Source organism: Bubalus kerabau, chromosome X, assembly GCF_029407905.1.
Source record: "Bubalus kerabau isolate K-KA32 ecotype Philippines breed swamp buffalo chromosome X, PCC_UOA_SB_1v2, whole genome shotgun sequence".
In the NCBI taxonomy this organism is placed as follows: domain Eukaryota; kingdom Metazoa; phylum Chordata; class Mammalia; order Artiodactyla; family Bovidae; genus Bubalus; species Bubalus kerabau.
Genome location: NC_073647.1, coordinates 157,518,743 through 157,537,273, shown reverse-complemented (window position 1 = coordinate 157,537,273; position 18,531 = coordinate 157,518,743).

Below are 18,531 nucleotides of genomic sequence, written 5' to 3'. Positions count from 1 at the left end.
TATTGATATTTCTCCTGGCAATCTTGATTCCAGCTTGTGCTTTATCCAGCCCAGCATTTCTCATGATGTACTCTGCATATAAGTAAGCAGGGTGACAATATACAGCCTTGATGTACTCCTTTTCCTACTTGGAACCAATCTGTTGTTCATGTCCAGTTCTAACTGTTGCTTCCTGACTTGCATACAGGTTTCTCAAGAGGCAGGTCAGGTGGTCTGTTATTCCCATCTCTTGAAGAAGTTTCCACCGTTTATTGTGATCCACACAGTCAAAGGCCTTGGCATAGTCAATAAAGCAGAAATAGATGTTTTTCTGGAACTCTCTTGCTTTTTCCATGATCCAGCTGATGTTGGCAATTTGATCTCTGGTTCCTCTGCCTTTTCTAAATCCAGCTTGAACATCTGGAAGTGCACGTTCACGTATTGCTGAAGCCTGGCTTGGAGAATTTTAAGCATCACTTTACTAGTGTGTGAGATGAGTGCAATTGTGCGGTAGTTAGGACATTTTTTGGTATTGCCTTTCTTTGGGATTGAAATGAAACTGAACTTTTCCAGTCCTGTGGCCACTGCTGAGTTTTCCAAATTTGCTGGCATATGGAATGCAGCACTTTCACAGCATCATCTTTCAGGATTGGAATAGCTCAACTGGGATTCCATCACCTCCACTAGCTTTGTTCATACTGATGCTTGCTAAGGCCCTCTTGACTTCACATTCCAGGATGTCTGGCTCTAGGTCAGTGATCACACCATTGTGATTATCTGGGTCGTGAAGATCTTTTTTGTACAGTTCTTCTGTGTATTCTTGCCATCTCTTCTTAATATCTTCTGCTTCTGTTAGGTCCATACCATTTCTGTCCTTTATTGAGCCCAATTTTTCATGAAATGTTCCCTTGGTATATAATTTTCTTGAAGAGATCTCTAGTCTTTCCCACTGTATTGTTTTCCTCTATTTCTTTGCATTGAGCACTGAGGAAGGCTTTGTTATCTCTCCTTGCTATTCTTTGGAACTCTGCATTCAAATGGGTATATCTTTCCTTTTCTCCTTTGCTTTTCACTTCCCTTCATTTCACAGCTATTTGTAAGGCCTCCTCAGACAGCCATTTTGCTTTTTTGCAATTCATTTTCCTTGGAGATGGTCTTGATTCCTGTCTCCTGTACAATGTCACGAACCTCCATCCATAGTTCATTAGGCATTCTGTCTATCATATCTAGTCTGTTAAATCTATTTCTCACTTGCACTGTATAGTCATAAGGGATTTGATTTAGGTCATACCTGAAGTGGTTTTCTCCACTTTCTTCAATTTCAGTCTGAATTTGGCAATAAGGAGTACATTGAGGTTTTGGGTTTTTTTTTTGGGGGGGGTGGGTATACTGGGCGACATGTGCTGTTTGTATATTCTGGAGAATACTGCGTTGATAACTAATGAAAACTGCCTTGATATCTAATGAAAACTATCTGTTTAGCATGGGCAACAATGTTCAATGCTCCTTGGTGACCTAAATGAGAAGGAAACTTATGCACAACTGAAATACTTTGCTGTACAGTAGGAAGTAACACAACATTGTAAAGCAACTACATGTGTACATACTCTAGGCTCCATTTATAGAAAGTTCTAAATGAGGCAAAACTAATCTTTACTGAGAGAACTGAGAACAGGGGTTACATGGGGGAAGGGTAGTGTGGGTTAGGAGCCCAAGAGATTTTCTAGGCTGATGGGAAAAAGCTATTGCAGTGAACATCATATAGACAATATTGGTGAAATTGCATAAATTCTTCTGCAATGCAAATTCCAAACAAGGTCTTGCTAATTGACTCCATGCATTTATAAATTTACTAGATAGTGTCAACTTGTCCTTCAGAAAGTTGCATCACTTTATGCTTTCAGAAAACTGCATGAGCACTCATTTTCCAACCACTCATCCTCAATTTGGTGGAAACATTTTGTATCACTCGATGCTTTCCTTGAACTTTTGTCAATTTGCATGGTGAGAAACCGGCTGTTGTCCTCTCACCCTCCCCATTTTCCCCTGGTTCATCTGTCTGTGGTCCTGTCTTTGATGCTCAAAGCTTTGCTCCTTTTTCCATCTTCCTGCTTTTATTAACATCTTCCTTTACAGAACCAAGAAGCCACAGGGCTCTGCTGTCTGGGTGTCCCCAAACTGCCCAATTCAAATAGCCCCCATCTTTGCTTCAGTCTGCTGGGAAAGATTGAAGGCAGAGGAGAAGAGGACGACAGAGGGTGAGATGATTGGATGGCGTCATCGACTCAATGGACCCGAGTTGAGAAGGTTCCAGTAGTTGGTGATGGATGGAGAAGCCTGGTGTGCTACAGCCCTTGGGGTGGCAAAGAGTCAGACACGACTTAGTGACTGAGCTGAACTGACTAACGTATACATGTAAAATCCTAATACAACCTCAAAATGGATGTACTATGCCAAGAGTGGTATACTAAACACTTTTAATAATATATACGTGAAAATAACCACAGATGAATACCTCTATGTATGGTTTAAAGGATATAAGAATCTGTACAACTACAACAATAAGGCCATTTGAGGCAAGATGAATAGACTGAGAGATGATCATACTAAGTGAAGTGAGTCAGATGGAGAAAGATGGACACCATTGAAGATATGACACAAATGAACATATGTATGACAAAGAAACTCATTTATGGACATAGAGAACAGACTTATGGCTTCCAAGGAAGGCAGAGAGCACTGGGGGAGGAATGGAGTAAGAGATTGGGGTTAAGAGCTATAAACTAGAGTATATGGAATGGATAGACTAGTTCCTACTGTAGAGCATAGACAACTATATTCAGTATCTGATGATAAATCATAATGGAAAAGAATATATATGGGAGTTCCCTGGTGGTCCAGTGGTTAAGACTCCACACTTCCACTGCAGGGGATGCAGGTTCAATAGCTGGTCAGGAAGTTAATCTCACATGCTGCACAGTGTAGCCAAAAAAAAAAAAAAAAAAAAAAAAGATTAAATAAATGAATCTGTATATGGATACACACACACACACAAAGTATATACATATATATGTGTATAACTGAATCACTTTGCTGTAAAGCAGAAAATCACACAACATTGTAAATCAACTATACTTCAACTAAAAAATAACATGACTTAGAAAAAAAGATTGGTATAATTTATTGTATGTAAACTTTATCTTTCAAAGAAAACTGCTGTAAACAAATACAGTTCACTACTTAATGGTAGGCTACCTAAAATACCTAAGGAGATACATACTGATATCTGCAATTTACCACAAAATGTACCAGGGAATAAGATCGATTGATGGATGGATAGAAGGATGGACAAATGGACAGATATGTGACAAAGGAAGTATTGCAAAATAGTTGCAGTGAAATCTAAGTGGGAAATCTTTGTGTATTAGTTAGAAAAAAATTTTCCCCTTTTTGAATGTTTGGAAATTTTTATGATAAAATGTTTGGGAAAGTACAGAGCAAAGAACAATGGAAAGCAAAATGCACATGAAGTGTAATTCTAACTTTAAAAATGTGAGTTGAAAAATGATGGGGAAGAAATAGGCTAAAATATGAACTGTGGTCAAAGTAATCGTGGTTTTTGCTTACTTTTTCACACTCCGTGCACTGACCAAGTTCTGTTCCCAATATCCACAGAGTACATTGTCCATAATGAAAGAAGCATCACCTTCCCTCTGGCCCAAGGGAGACAGGCTTACTGGCAGCATCATCGCCCTGCTTGTGCAGCTCCTTGTGACCTTGGCTTTGAGCACGTGCTGGGGCTCCCGGAGTCCTCCAATCACAGCTCTAGAGAGGTGTCCCTGTTGGCTTCACAGGGCTGACCAAGCCTATGGCTGACTCATCTGTTTGGAGTCCCAGGTACAGCCCCACCCGTCCTGGTTTCATCTTGACCCATCATGGCGCCACCCGCCTCCACTTCATTCTCTCTCTCTCTCTCTCTCTCTATATATATATATATATATGTGTGTGTGTGTGTGTGTGTGTGTGTGTGTATTTCAGGGTAAAGTAAATAGCTAATTGTAAAGTTCACGTGAAAAGGCATACAGTTGCACTCATAGAGAATTGCGCCCCCCAATTCTTTTAACCTCACCTTCTAGCCTCCTGAACAACTTCTCAGTTATTTAAATTTCCTATTTTACCATGTCCTTTGTCCAGAAGCTAAAAAGGGAAAATTTACATACCTTTCTTTGTAGTAAAATTTCTGCGTGCCTAAATAATTAATAAACAAGGAATTATAAAGCAACAATTGAAAAATATTTGGAAGGTAGCTGACAAAGAACGCATTTACCTAATTTATGAAGAGTTCAAAAGTTAAAATAAGAAAATAAGATGAAAAACTCAATAGAAAACAAACATGAAATAAACAAAGGGTACAAAGATACACAAATTACTCAGAAGAAAAAAAGAAAAACTACCAAAAAACAGGAGGAAGTGTTGAACCTAATTGGTAATAAAAGAAATGCAAACCAAAACAATAATGGAATATGATTTCTCATCAAGCACATCCCCAAAAGTTCAGTGAAAGCTTTGAATGATACCAAATGTTTCCTCCACTTTGAGGATGAGGGATTAGAAAATCAGTGCTCATGCAGAATTGTGAAAGCATAAAATGATGCAAATTTCTGAAGGACAAGTTGACAATATCTAGTAAACTTATCAATGCATGGAGCCACTTAGCAAGACCCTGTTTGGAATTTGCATTGCAGAAATATTTATGCAATTTCACCAAGATTATAATATATGATGTTCTCGGCAATATTTTTTTTTCCCATCATCCTAGACAATCTCTTTGGGCCCCTTCCTCACACATCCCTTCTCCCATGCACAACCTGTTCTATCAGTATACATTAATTTTGCCTCATCTCAAACTTCCTATAAATGGAGCCTACAGTATGTACACATGTAGTTGCTTTACAATGTTGTATTACTTCCTGCTGTACAGCAAAGTAAATCAGCTGTGCATATGTGTGTGGGTGGTATATATATCCTTTTTGTAATTTCTTTCCCATTTAGATCACCACAGAGCACTGAGGACAGTTCCCTGTGATACACAGATAGTTCTCATTAGTTCAGGTCAGTTCAGTTCAGTGACTCAGTCGTGTCTGACTCTTTGCAACCCCATGGTCTGCAGCATGCCATGCCTCCCTGTCCATCACCAACTCCCGGAGCTTACTCGAACTTATTTCCATCCCATCGGTAATGCCATCCAACCATCTCATCCTCTGTCATCCACTTCTCCTCCCGCCTTCAATCTTCCCCAGCATCAGGGTCTTTTCCAATGAGTCAGTTCTTTGCGTCACTTTTGACTTCAGAATCAGTCTTTCCAGTGAATATTCAGGACTGATTTCTTTTAGGATGCACTGGTTTGATCTCCTTGCAGTCCAAGGGACTCTCAAGAGTCTTCTCCAACACCACAGTCCAAAACCATCAATTCTTCAGTGCTCAGCTTTCTTTATAGTCCAACTCTCACATCCATACATGACTACTGGAAAAGCCATAGCTTTGACTATATGGACCATTATTGGCAAAGTAATTTCTCTGCTTTTTAATATGCTGTCTAGGTTGGTCATAGCTTTTCTTCCAAGGAGCAAGTGTATTTTAATTTCATGGCTGCAGTCAACATCTTCAGTGATTTTGGATCCCAAGAAAATTAAGTCTCTCACTGTTTCCATCGTTTCCCCGTCTACTTGCCACAAAGTGGTGGGACCAAATGCCATGATCTTAGTTTTTGGAATGTTGAGCTTTAAGCCAACTTTTTCACTCTCCTCTTTCACCTTCATCAAGAGGCTCTTTGGTTCTTCTTTGCTTTCTGCCATAAGGGTGATGTCATCTGCATATCTGAGGCTATTGATATTTCTGCGAGCAATCTTGATTCCAGCTTGTGCTTCATCCAGCCCAGCATTTCATGAGATGTAGAATACTTTGGCCACCTGATGTGAAGAACTGACTCATTTGAAAAGACCTTGATGTCGGAAAGATTGAAGACAGGAGGAGAAGGGGATGGCAGAAGTTGAGATGGTTGGAGAGCATCACTGACTCAATGGACATGAGTTTGTGTAAACTCTGAAAACTGGTGATGGACAGGGAGGCCTGGCATGCTGCAGTCCATGGGATAACAAAGAGTCGGACATGACTGAATGACTGAGCTGAACTGAACTCTGCATATAAGTTAAATAAGCAAGGTGACAATATACAGCCTTGATGTACTCCTTTCCTAATTTGGAACCAGTCTGTTGTTCCATGTTCAGTTCCTACTGTTGCTTCTTGACCTGCATACAGATTTCTCAGGAGGCAGGTCAGGTGGTCTGGTATTCCCATCTCTTGAAGAATTTTCCAGTTTGTTGTGATCCACACAGTCAAAGTCTTTGGCATAGTCAATAAAGCAAAGTAGATGTTTTTCTGAAACTCTCTTGCTTTTTTGATGATCCAGTGGATGTTGGCAATTTGATCTCTGGTTCCTCTGCTTTTTCTAAATCCAGCTTGAACATCTGGAAGTTCACGGTTCACATATTGTTGAAACCAGGCTTGGAGAATTTTGAGCATTACTTTGCTAGTGTGTGGGATGAGTGCAATTGTGCAATAGTTTGAGGATTCTTTGGCATTGCCTTTCTTTGGGATGGGAATGAAAGCTGAGCTTTTCCAGTCCTGTGGCCACTGCTGAGATTTCCAGATTTGCTGGCATATAGAGTGCAGCACTTTCACAGGATCATCTTTTAGGATTTGAAATAGCTCAACTGAAATTCCAACACCTCCACTAGCTTTGTTCGTAGTGATGTTTCCTAAGGCCCACTTGACTTCGCATTCCAGGATGTCTGGCTCTAGGTGAGTTATCACACCATCGTGGTTATCTGGGTCGTGAAGATCTTTTTTGTACAGTTCTTCTGTGTATTCTTGCCACCTCTTCTTAATATCTTCTGCTTCTGTTTGGTCCATTCCATTTCTGTCCTTTATTGTGCTCATCTTTGTGAGAAATGTTCCCTTGGTATCTCTAATTTTCTTGAAGAAATCTCCAGTCTTTCCTATTCTATTTTTTCCTCTATTTGTTTGCTTTGATCGCTGAGGAAGGCTTATCTTCTTATCTCTCTGCTACTCTTCAGAACTCTGCATTTAAGTGGTTATAACTTTCATTTTCTCCTTTGCCTTTTGCTTCTCTTCTTTTCTCAGCTGTTTGTAAAGCCTGATCAGACAACCATTTTGCTTTTTTGCATTTCTTTTTCTTGGGGATGGTCTTGATCACTGCTTTCTCTACAATGTCATGAACCTCATTAGCTATCAAGGCATTATTCTCCAAAATATACAAACAGGTCATGTAGTCCAGTATAAAAAAAAAAAAAAATTCAATCATGAAATGGGCAGATCTAAATAGATATTGTTCCAAAGAAGACATACAAATGGCCAACAAACACATGAAAAGATGCTCAACATCACTAATTATCAGAGAAATGCACATCAGAACTACAATGAGGTATTACTTCACACCAGTCCGAAGAGCCATCATCAAAAATTATACAAACAATGATTTCTGGAGAGGGTTTGGAGGAAAAGGGACCATCTTTCACTGTCAGTGGGCATGTAAATTGGTACAGCCACTATGGTGAACAGTATGGCAGCTCCTTAAAAACTATAAATAAAATTACCATATGACCCAGCAATTCCACTCCTGGGCACATTCCTGGAGAAAAACCTGAATTCCAAAAGATTCATGCACTCCAATGTTCATTGCAGCATTATGTACTGTAGACAAGACATGCAGCATTTTTTAATAAAAGCAGAAATGGCAAAAAAAAATAAATAAATAAATAAAAAATAAAACACCTTGAAGCCAACAATCTCTAAACAGGGGATCAAATTACTAGGTATTTGTAACAGTAAAGGCTTAAAGATAAGCAAACAAAGCAAAAATCAACTATCAAAACCAAGTTCTATGTTAGCATACAAATAGCTGAAATGATGATTTTATACTAAAAGAAGTAGCACACCATCATCGCCCCGAGCCAGGAACTCAGAATTCTGAGCCAATGGTAAAGTGAAATCATGGGTGATTTTTTTGTTTCTTTTTATTTTTTGGCAACTTTATCGCTTCTGTTATGAGTATATATCATTTAATAAAGCAATACAGTATCTTTTCCAACATGTGAAGAATACATCTGGATTTTATAAATTGCATTCATAAGCTTTCTTCTACTTCTCCACCAGAGGGCAGCAAAAGCACAGTAAATATTTATTCATACACACATATATACGAGAGTATACATCTGAATTTTATAAATTACATTCATAAGCACAACAAATACTTATTCATACCCACATATACTCTGGAGAGTCCCAAGGAGATCAAACCAGTCAATCCTGAATGAAATCGGTCCTGAATATTCATTGGAAGGAATGATGCTGAAGCTGAAACTGCAATACTTTGGCCACCTGATGTGAAGAACTGACTCATTGGAAAAGACCCTGATGCTGGCAAAGATTGAAGGCAGGAGGAGAAGTGGACAACAGAGGATGAGGTGGTTGGATGGCATCACCCACTCAATGGACCTGAGTTTGAGCAGGCTCCGGTAGTTGGTAATGGACATGGAAACCTGGCATGCTACGGTCCATGGGGTCGCAAAGAGTCAGACACGACTGAGTGACTGAACATATACATATAAAATGCCAATACAGCCTCAAAATGGATGTACTATGCCCAGAGTGGTGTACTACAGATGTTTTCATAATATATACATGAAAATAACTGCAGATGAATACCTGTATGTATGATTAAAAGGATACAAGAGTCTGTACAGCTACAACAGTAAGGCCATTTGAGGCAACATGCATGGACCGAGAGATGATCATACTAAGTGAAGTGAGTCAGAGAAAGACAACTACCAAATGATATTACTAAAATGTGAAATCTAAAATATGACACAAATGAACACATGCGTGAAACAGAAACACACGGACATAGAGAGCAGACTTGTATCTTCCAAGGCAGAGAGAACTGGGGGAGGGATGGAGTAAGAGACTGGGGTTAAGAGCTATAAACTCGAGTACATGGAATGGGTAGACAAGTTCCTACTGTAGAGCACAGAGAACTATATCCAGTATCCTATGATAAATCATAATGGAAAAGAATATATAATGGGACTTCCCTGGCAGTGCAGTGGTTAAGACTCCACACCTCCACACACTTCCAGCTTCAATCCCCGGTCAGGGAACTAATCCCACATGCCGCACAGTGTAGCCAAGAAAGAAAGATTAACTATAAGAATGCACACACACACAATGCATATATACACATATATGTGTATAACTGAAACAATAATTCCTATAGAGGTTGTGGAGAAAAGGGAACCCTCTTGCACTTTCAGTTGGCATGTAGATTGGTACTGCCACTGTGGTGAACAGTATGGCAGTTCCTTAAAGAACGTAAACTAGTATTACCATATGACACAGTCATGCAACTCCTGGCCATATTCCTGGGGAAAACCTTAATTCCAAAAGATACATGCACCCCAATGTTCATTGCAGCACTATTTACCATAGTCAAGACATGAAATTTTTAAAAATCTTACCAAAAGCAGAAGGAAAAAAAAAAAAAAAGAAAAGAAAACAACTTGAAGCAAACAGCCTCTAAACAGGGGCTCAAATTCCTAGGTATTTTAAAAAGTAGAGGCTTAATGATAAGTAAACAAAGCAAGAGTCAAGTATCAAATCCAAGTTCTATGTTAGCATTCTAACAGCAGAAAAGGTGATTTTATTTTAAAAGAACTAACGCACCCTCGTCTTTTTATCTCCCTGTCCCAGGAACTCAGAATTCTGAGCCAACAGTAAAGTGAGATCATGGTTTTTTTTTTTTTTTCTTTCTTTGTATTATTCTGTCAATTTTACATTTTCTCTTATGAGCATGTATTAATTTTTAAAAAGTTACGCAGTATCTTTTTCAACATGTAAAGAATGCATCTGGATTTTATAAATTACATTCATAATCATTCTTCTATTTCTCCACAAGAGGGCAATAAATGCACAGTGAATATTGATTCATACACACATATACATATAAGAGAATACATCTGAGTTTTATATATTACATTCATAAGTATTCTATTTCTCCACAAGAGTGAAGCATATGCACAAAAAATATTTATTCATACCCACATTTACTCTGGAGAGTCCCTTGGACTGCAATGAGATCAAACCCATCAATCCTAAAGGAAATCAGTCCAGAATATTTCACAGTACCCCACTCCCAGGGACAGAGAAGCCCCAGCAAGACAGTAGGATGGGCAAACTGCATTTAGAATCAAACTCCATATCTGCCAGAGACACTCAGGGGGCTCAAACAAACCTTGTGTGCACTGGAACCCAGACACCCCACAGAGACTGAGACAGAAGTGTGTTTGAGTGTCTTCTGTGGAGGTATGGGTCAGCAGTGGACTACTGCGGGTGCAGGGGCTCTGCTGCAACAGAGTTGCATATGGCATAAGCCCTCTTGGAGGAGGTCACCATTAACCCCACCATAGAGCTGCCAGAACTTACACAGGACTGGGAAACAGGCTCTTGGAGTGCACAAACAGAACCTTGTGCACACTAGGACCCAGGAGAAAGGAGCAGTGACCCCACAAGAGTCTGACTCAGACTTGTCTGTGAGTGTCCAGGAGTCTCTGGCAGAGGTGTGGGTCGGCGGTGGCCTGCTGTAGGGTTGGGGACGCTGAGTGTACCACTGTGTGCATGGGACCTTTGAATGAGATTGCCATTATCTTCATTACCTCCACCATAGTTTGGCCTCAGGTCAAATGACAGGGAGGGAACACAGCCCCATCCATAAACAGAAAGGTGGATTAAAGATTTACTGAGCATGGCCCTGGCCATCCGAACAACACCCAGTTTCCCCCCTCAGTCAGTCTCTCCCATTAGGAAGCTTCCATAAGCCTGTTATCATTCTCCATCAGCTGGCAGACAGATGGAAAACCACAATCACAGAAAACTAACCAATCTGATCACAAGGACCACAGTCTTGTCTACCTCAATGAAGCTATGAGCCATGCCCTGCAGGGCCTCCCAAGATGGAGTGGTCATGGTGGAGAGTTCTGACAAAACGTGGTCCACTTGAGAAGGGAACAGCAAATCCCTTTGGTATTCTTGCTTTGAGAACCCCAGGAACAGTATGAAAAGGCATAAAGATAGGACACGGAGAGATGAACTCCCCAGGTCTGTAGGTGCCCAATATGCTACTGGAGATCAGTGGAGAAATAACTCCATAAAGAATGAAGAGATGGAGCCAAAGCAAAAACAGCACTCAGTTGTGGATGTTACTGGAGACAGAAGTAAATCTGATGCTGTAAAGAGCAATAACGCATAGGAACATTTGATGTTAGGTCCATAATCAAGGCAAATTGGAAGTGGTCAAACAGGAGATGGCAAGAGTGAACATTGACATTTTAGGAATCAGGGAACTAAAATGGACTGGAATGAGTGAATTTAACTCAGATAAACATTATATCTACTACTGTGGGCAAGAATCCCTTAGAAGAAATGGAGTAACCATCATAGTTAACAAAAGAGTCTGAAATGCAGTACTTGGATGCAATCTCAGAAATGACAGAATGATCTCTGTTCGTTTCCAAGGCAAACGGTTTAATATCACAGTAATCCAAGTCTATGCCCCGACCAGTAATGCTGAAGAAGCTCAAGCTGAATGGTTTTATGAAGACCTACAAGACATTGTAGAACTAACACCCAAAAAAGATATCCTTTTCATTATAGGGGACTGGAATGCAAAAGTAGAAAGACAAGAAACACCTGGAGTAACAGGCAAATTTGACCTTGCAGTACACAATGAAGCAGGGCAAAGACTAATAGAGTTTTGCCAAGAGAACACACTGGTCACAGCAAACACCCTCTTCCAACAACACGAGAAGACTCTACAAATGGACATCACCAGGTAGTCAATACTGAAATCAGATTGATTATACTCTTTGCAGCCAAAGACAGACTCTCCATACAGTCAACAAAAAGAAGACCAGGAGCTGACTGTGGATCAGATCATGAACTCCCTGTTGCCAAATTGAGACATACATTGAAGTAGGGAAAACTCCTAGACAATTCAGGTATGACCTAAATCAAATCCCTTATGATTATACCCTGGAAGTGAGAAATAGATTCAAGGGCTTAGATCTGATAGACAGAATGTCTGAAGAACTGTGGACAGAGGTTTATGACATTGGACAGGAGGCAGTGATCAAGACCATCCCCAAGAAAAAGAAATGCAAAAAGGCAAAATGGTTGTCTGAGGAGGCCTTATCAATAGCCGTAAAATGAAGAGAAGTGAAAGGCAAAGGAGAAAAGAAAAGATATACACATTTGAATGCAGAGTTTCAAAGAATAGCAAGGAGAGATAAGAAAGACTTCCTCAGTGATCAATGCATAGAAATAGAGGAAAACAATATAACAAGAAAGACTAGAGATCTCTTCAAGAAAATAGCGATACTAAGGGACATTTCATGCAAAGATGGGCATAATAAAAGACATAAATTGTATGGACTTAACAGAATCAGAAGATATCAATAGTGGCCTTTTTGATTTCTCAGTAGTGATATCCCCTTGCAGTTTAATTTTTCATATCACTGACAAAAAAACCAAATGAGGCACATTTCCAGACGCATCTTTCTTCATTGAATTGCCGTTACCTGTTGATGTTTCCTTCCTGATCGTGTGGTTTGTTCTCGTTTTTATTTCGGTGTGCAAACCCTGGCCATTTTGTAAGGGTAGGTGTCATTTATTGCCCGGCCACCTCGTGAATAGGCAGTGTCCATCAGCCCAAGGTTTAAGGTTGCCATTCCCGAATACGGCCACAAGGTAGCAGCATTTCTTTGGATTCTCCTCTTGTTATCATGGGAATTCCATCTTTAGAGGTATTCGCCATTTCTGATTGTAAATGAGAGTAGAATGAGTTAGAGGAAGCCCCCAAAAGCTTGTGTCTCCTTCCTTCTCAGTTTTATTGTAGTTGATATTTCTTGTTTGACAAAGCTGATGTACAGAATTGCCTTTGTTGTAGCTATACCTATTCTTGCTCCCTTACATGGATGAACAGAGGCATTCAGGAGCAGTTTATTTCCTCTGACCTGCTCTCAGAAAGTGTGTAGTACATCATTCTTGCTATGTCAGTCCCTGTGGATTATGTATTTGACAGGTATTTCTGGGAATCCATGATTTTCAGACTTCCAATGTAAGCCTTCTTCTCACCCATCCCCTTTGTTAAACATCAGTGTGTTCCCAGCACTGGGTGTCCATTTCACTTTGGATAGAGAAAAATTCAGAGATCATCACACTGAGTGAAGGAGGGTCGATTCAAGTTACATCATGGGATGTAATGGAGAGGTGGGATACAAAAATCCACAGCAGTGAGCACCCAGACAAAGGTTAAATGGATATCCAACCTGACAAGAAACTTATGGGAAGCAGAGGACCCTGGTGGATGGAGGGGGTATATATGGAGCCTGGAGTTAATTTCTTTCCAAAGATACATATAAAATATGGAATCCATGTTAAACCTACTTCAACAAGAGGAGCAGTTGAAATACTTTCTAATCTCATGCAGGTGAAAACAAGCACAGCTGAATAGATCTGGTACTCTCAGTGCCATGGAACAAGAATCTGTACACATAAGACAAAAGCTTCCTTGCCAGTCAACTTAAATAGAATAGAAACTTTAAGTTAAAATAAAATCCAAGAGTGAGGAGACACCAGGTTTGGTGGCATTCTCTGGCTCATTCTATTCTAATGTATAACAAGGCTTGACAAAAGCTCCAAGGTGGCAGAGGCCAACCTAAAAGAGGACGGAATAAGGAAACTGCAACATGGAGGCTGTTCTCTGTAACCACAGCCTGAAACTTATCACTGATGGACATCTGATATTCACAAGGATGCTGGATTGGACATGACACCTATCCTTGAACATGTCAGGAGTCACACATCCAAAAGTGAATAAGTAAATAAAAACAAACAAAAAAAAAAACAAACAAACAAAAACAAAACCCAAAATCTCTCAGAAGAAAACATCAATAGGTAAATACAACTCAAAATGCTTTCCAAAAGCCAAAAGCCCATCAATAGTGCTCCATAGGATTTCTTATCAGAGATACAAAAGCTAAACGGCCATGAGCCATCAACTCTTAGCACTGGAAAAGGCCACCATGGACAACACTCCAGACCAGAAATGGTAGGTTGACATTGGTCAGGGGGATCATTTTATAGTAGTGGGGGGAATATCAGTGGGAGGAGCCAGTATAAGAATCACTGTCCAAGTGCCTTTATAGATAAAAAGAGACAGAAAGTATGACATGGCCTCTCCATTCCAAAGACATCTCAGAAATACACAGATTTTTAAAACCACACGCCCCAGAACATGCACTGCAGGGGCATTCCCATTGATAAGAGATTAAAGTAAAGAAAATACACAGGGACAGAGAGATCAGTGGATCAAGAAATGGGACACAGGTTCACGATGGAATATGACTCAGGTATTGAAACAAGGAAATAATGTCATTGTCAGAGGTACAGACAAGTGTAGTGATAATCAGAGTCAGTGAAGAAGGGCAGATTAGAGCTATGTCATAGGATTTACCGTTCAAACGGGAAAGACAATACTGCTGGCAGTGAGTACCCTGACAGAGGTGAGATGGACACCCAGTGCTGGGAACGCCCTGATGCTTAGCAAAGGGGATGGGTGAGAGGAAGGCTTACATTGGAAGGCTGAAATTCACGGATTCCCACAAATGCCTGTCAAATACATAATCCACAGGGACTGACATAGCAAGAATGATGTACTACACACTTTCTGAGAGCAGGTCGGAGGAAATAAACACTGCTGAATGCCTCTGTGTATCCATGTAAGGGAGCAAGAATCGGTAGAGCTACAACAAAGGCAACTCTGTACATCAGCTTCGTCAAACAAGAAATATGAACTACAATAAAACTGAGAAGGAAGGAGACTCGAGCTTCCATGGGCTTCCCCTAGCTCATTCTACTCTCATTTTCAAGCGGAAATGTCACATGCCTCTAAAGATGCAGTTACCATGGTAACAGGAGGAGAGCCTAAAGAAGTGCTGCCACCTGTTGGTCGCTCTCGGGAACAGCAACATTAAACCTTGTGCTGATGGACACTGAAGATTCACAAGGCGGGCAGGCTCTAAATGACACCTACCTTTATAAAATGGCCAGGGGTCATACACTGAAATAAAAACGAGAACAAACTACACGATCAGGAAGGAAACTTCCACAGGTAAATGCAATTTAATGCTCAGAAAGAAAGCTCTGGAAATGTGACTCATTTACTTTCTTAACAGTGATACGAAATTTTAAACAGCAAGGCGATATCAATACTGAAACCAAAAAGGCCACTATCCAAAACTATACAGACCAAGAAGGAGTAGGGCAGTATTAGTAAGTGGGACCCTTATATTCTACTGGTGGGAGGTAAGCAGTCAGAGTCTTTATGAGCATGACTGTCAAAGGGCCTGGGAATCAAAAATGAGGCAGATGATGTCATATGTCAATTCTATTCCTAGATTATTTGAGAAATCAACAGATCATGGAAAACACAGGCCACCCCCACAAACATGCACTGCAGCAGCATTCACATCGCCTAAGAGATGAAAGGAAAGAGAATTGTTGAGTGCAGACAAAAAGAGAAAGAAATGAGACAGAGATACCCAATGAAATATGACTCCAACCTTATGAAAATGCAAAAAACTTCCATTTTTTCCTAAATGAAATTTAGAGCGAAGCCCAGTAAGCAAAGAAATGTGGATTAAAGAGATATCACATCATGTACATTCCAGGGGGGATTAAAAAAAAAAACATTGATGGCGATGAATACCTAAACAAAAGTGAAATGTACTTATACTCCTGGTAGGAAAATTACGGTTAGCAAAGGGAGTCCGTGGGTGAGAGGCCTAGAGGTGAAAGCTGGAATAAAGGTATACCCACAGATACCTGTGCCACAAATTCATAATCCAGAGGACCTCCTGTATCAAGTGGCATGTGCTTAACAGATTCTGGAACCATTGCTGTGACGGTAACAACAGCTGAATACCTCCAGTTATGTGTGGAACGGAAGGAGAAACTGTCTCCCTGCAAAAGCTACAACAGTGTAAATAGTCTTAAATAAAAAACAAAATATCATTTGTAGACTTAAGGAAGCAACCTAGATGTCCATTGGCAGACAACTGGATAAGAAAGCTGTGGTACATGCACACAATGGAATATTACTCAGCTATTAAAAAGAGTGCATGTGAAGCAGTTCTAATGAGGTGGATGAAACTGGAGCCTATTATACAGAGCAAATTAATTCAGAAAGAAAAATACCAATACAGTATCTTAACGCATATATATGGAATTTAGAAAGATGGTAACGATGACCCTATGTGCGAGACTGCAAAAGAGACACAGATGTACAGAACAGTCTTTTGGACTCTGTAGGAGAATGCGAGGGTGGGATCATCTGAGAGAATAGCATTGAAACATGTATATTATCATATGTGAAACAGATCACCAGTCCAGGTTACATGCATGAGACAGGGTGCTCAGGGCTGGTGCAGTGGGATGACCCTGAGGGATGGGATGGGGAGGGAGATGGGAGGGAGGGTCAGGATGGGGACACATGTACACCCATGGCTGATTCATGTCAATGGATGGCAAAACCACTACAATATTGTAAAGTAATTTGCCTCCAATTAAAATAAATTTTAAAAAATAAAAGAATATATATCACTTAAAGAAAAGTCTCAAAGAATACAGAGACAAAAGTTTTTGGTGACTTCTTGTGTATCATTTTACTCTCATTTACAACCAGGCCCTGGATAATCACCCAGGTTGCTTTTACCATAGCCACAAGAGGAGGGAATGAAGAAATGCTGCCGCCCTGTGGACATTTTCTCTAACAGCAACCTTAAAATGCCTGCTGATGGACACACTATTCACAGAGGTGCTGTGAATAGTGTGAACCCTTAACGAATTGCCAGGGCTCATATAGGGGGAAAAAACACAAGTAAACACAGGGGAAGCTAACAGGAAGAGGATATGAACAGGTAAACACAATTACGTGTTTCTTTTAAAAAAAACACATGACAGTTTACACATAGGGTGAATTTGAAGATACAAACATGCAAGCTGCAAGGACATTATCACCTCTGCCTGAGCATGAAAAAGGCCACTGTTGAAAGCTGGACCTGGCATCAATGGTAGAGTAACGTTAGTACAGTGGACGCATTAGGGTACTGATGGGATGGACCTGGTAAGAGCCACTATGAGCATGACTAGAAAAGTGCACTCCCATGAGAGATAAATAAATAAATAATTGAAGAGGTAGAGACAGTATGATAAATCAGGTCCTCTCCTGGAATATTTCAGAAATGAACAGATTTCAAACACCACACACCCCAAACCGGGTCCCACAGCAAAGTTCAGAACATCGAAGAGATGAAAGTAAAGACAGCGTACCTAGACAGAGGAATGGATAGAGAAATGTGATAGAGGTCTAGAATGAATTATGAATCAAGGGTTGAAATATGAAAGTGGCAGTCTTCAGAGATAGAGATAAATGTACTGGTCATCATACTGAGTGAAGGAGGGTCAACTCAAGAAATATCATGGGATGCAATCAAGAGGTGGGATACAAAAAGCCACAGCAGCGAGCACCCACGCAAAGGTGAAGTGGACATCCAACCTGGCAAGAAACTTATGGGTAGAAGACCCTGATGGATGGGATGGAAGTATTGTAAAATAGTTACAGTAGAATCTAGGTGGGAAGTCTTTGTGTATTAGGTAGAAAACATGTTCAACCTCGTTGTATGTTTGGAAAATTTTATAATAAAGTGTTGCGGAATGTACAGAGCAGAGAACAATGAAAACCAAAATGCACATGAAGCATAATTTCATATTAAAAAATATGAGCTGAAAAAAGATGCCGAGGAGATAGGGTAAAATATTGTGTGCTCAGTCACTCAGTCATGTCTGATTTTTTTGCAACCCCATAGACTGTAGTCCACCAGGTTCCTATGTCCATGGGATACTCCAGGCAAGAATACTGGAGTGGGTTACCAATCCCTTCTCCAGGGGATCTTTCTGACCCAGGTTTCTAATTCCTGACTCCTGCATTGGCAGGCGGGTTCTTTACCAGTGAGCCACCAAGGAAGCCCCAAAATATGAACCGTAGTGAGAGTAAACATGGTTTTTATTTACTTTTTCACACTCCATGCCCTGACCAAGTTCTTTTCCCAATATCCACAGACTACATTTTCAATAATAAAAGTAGCATCACTTTGCCTCTGGCCCAATGGTGACAGGCCTCCTGGGCAGCATCATCGCTCTGCTTGTGCTCCCCTCCTGGTGATCTTGGCTTTGAGCACCTGTTGGGGATCACAGGGTCCTCCAATCACAGCTCTAGAGACGTGTCCCCACTGGCTTCACAGGTCTGACCAAAACTATGGCTGACTCCTATGTTTGGGACACCAAGGTGCGGCCCCACCT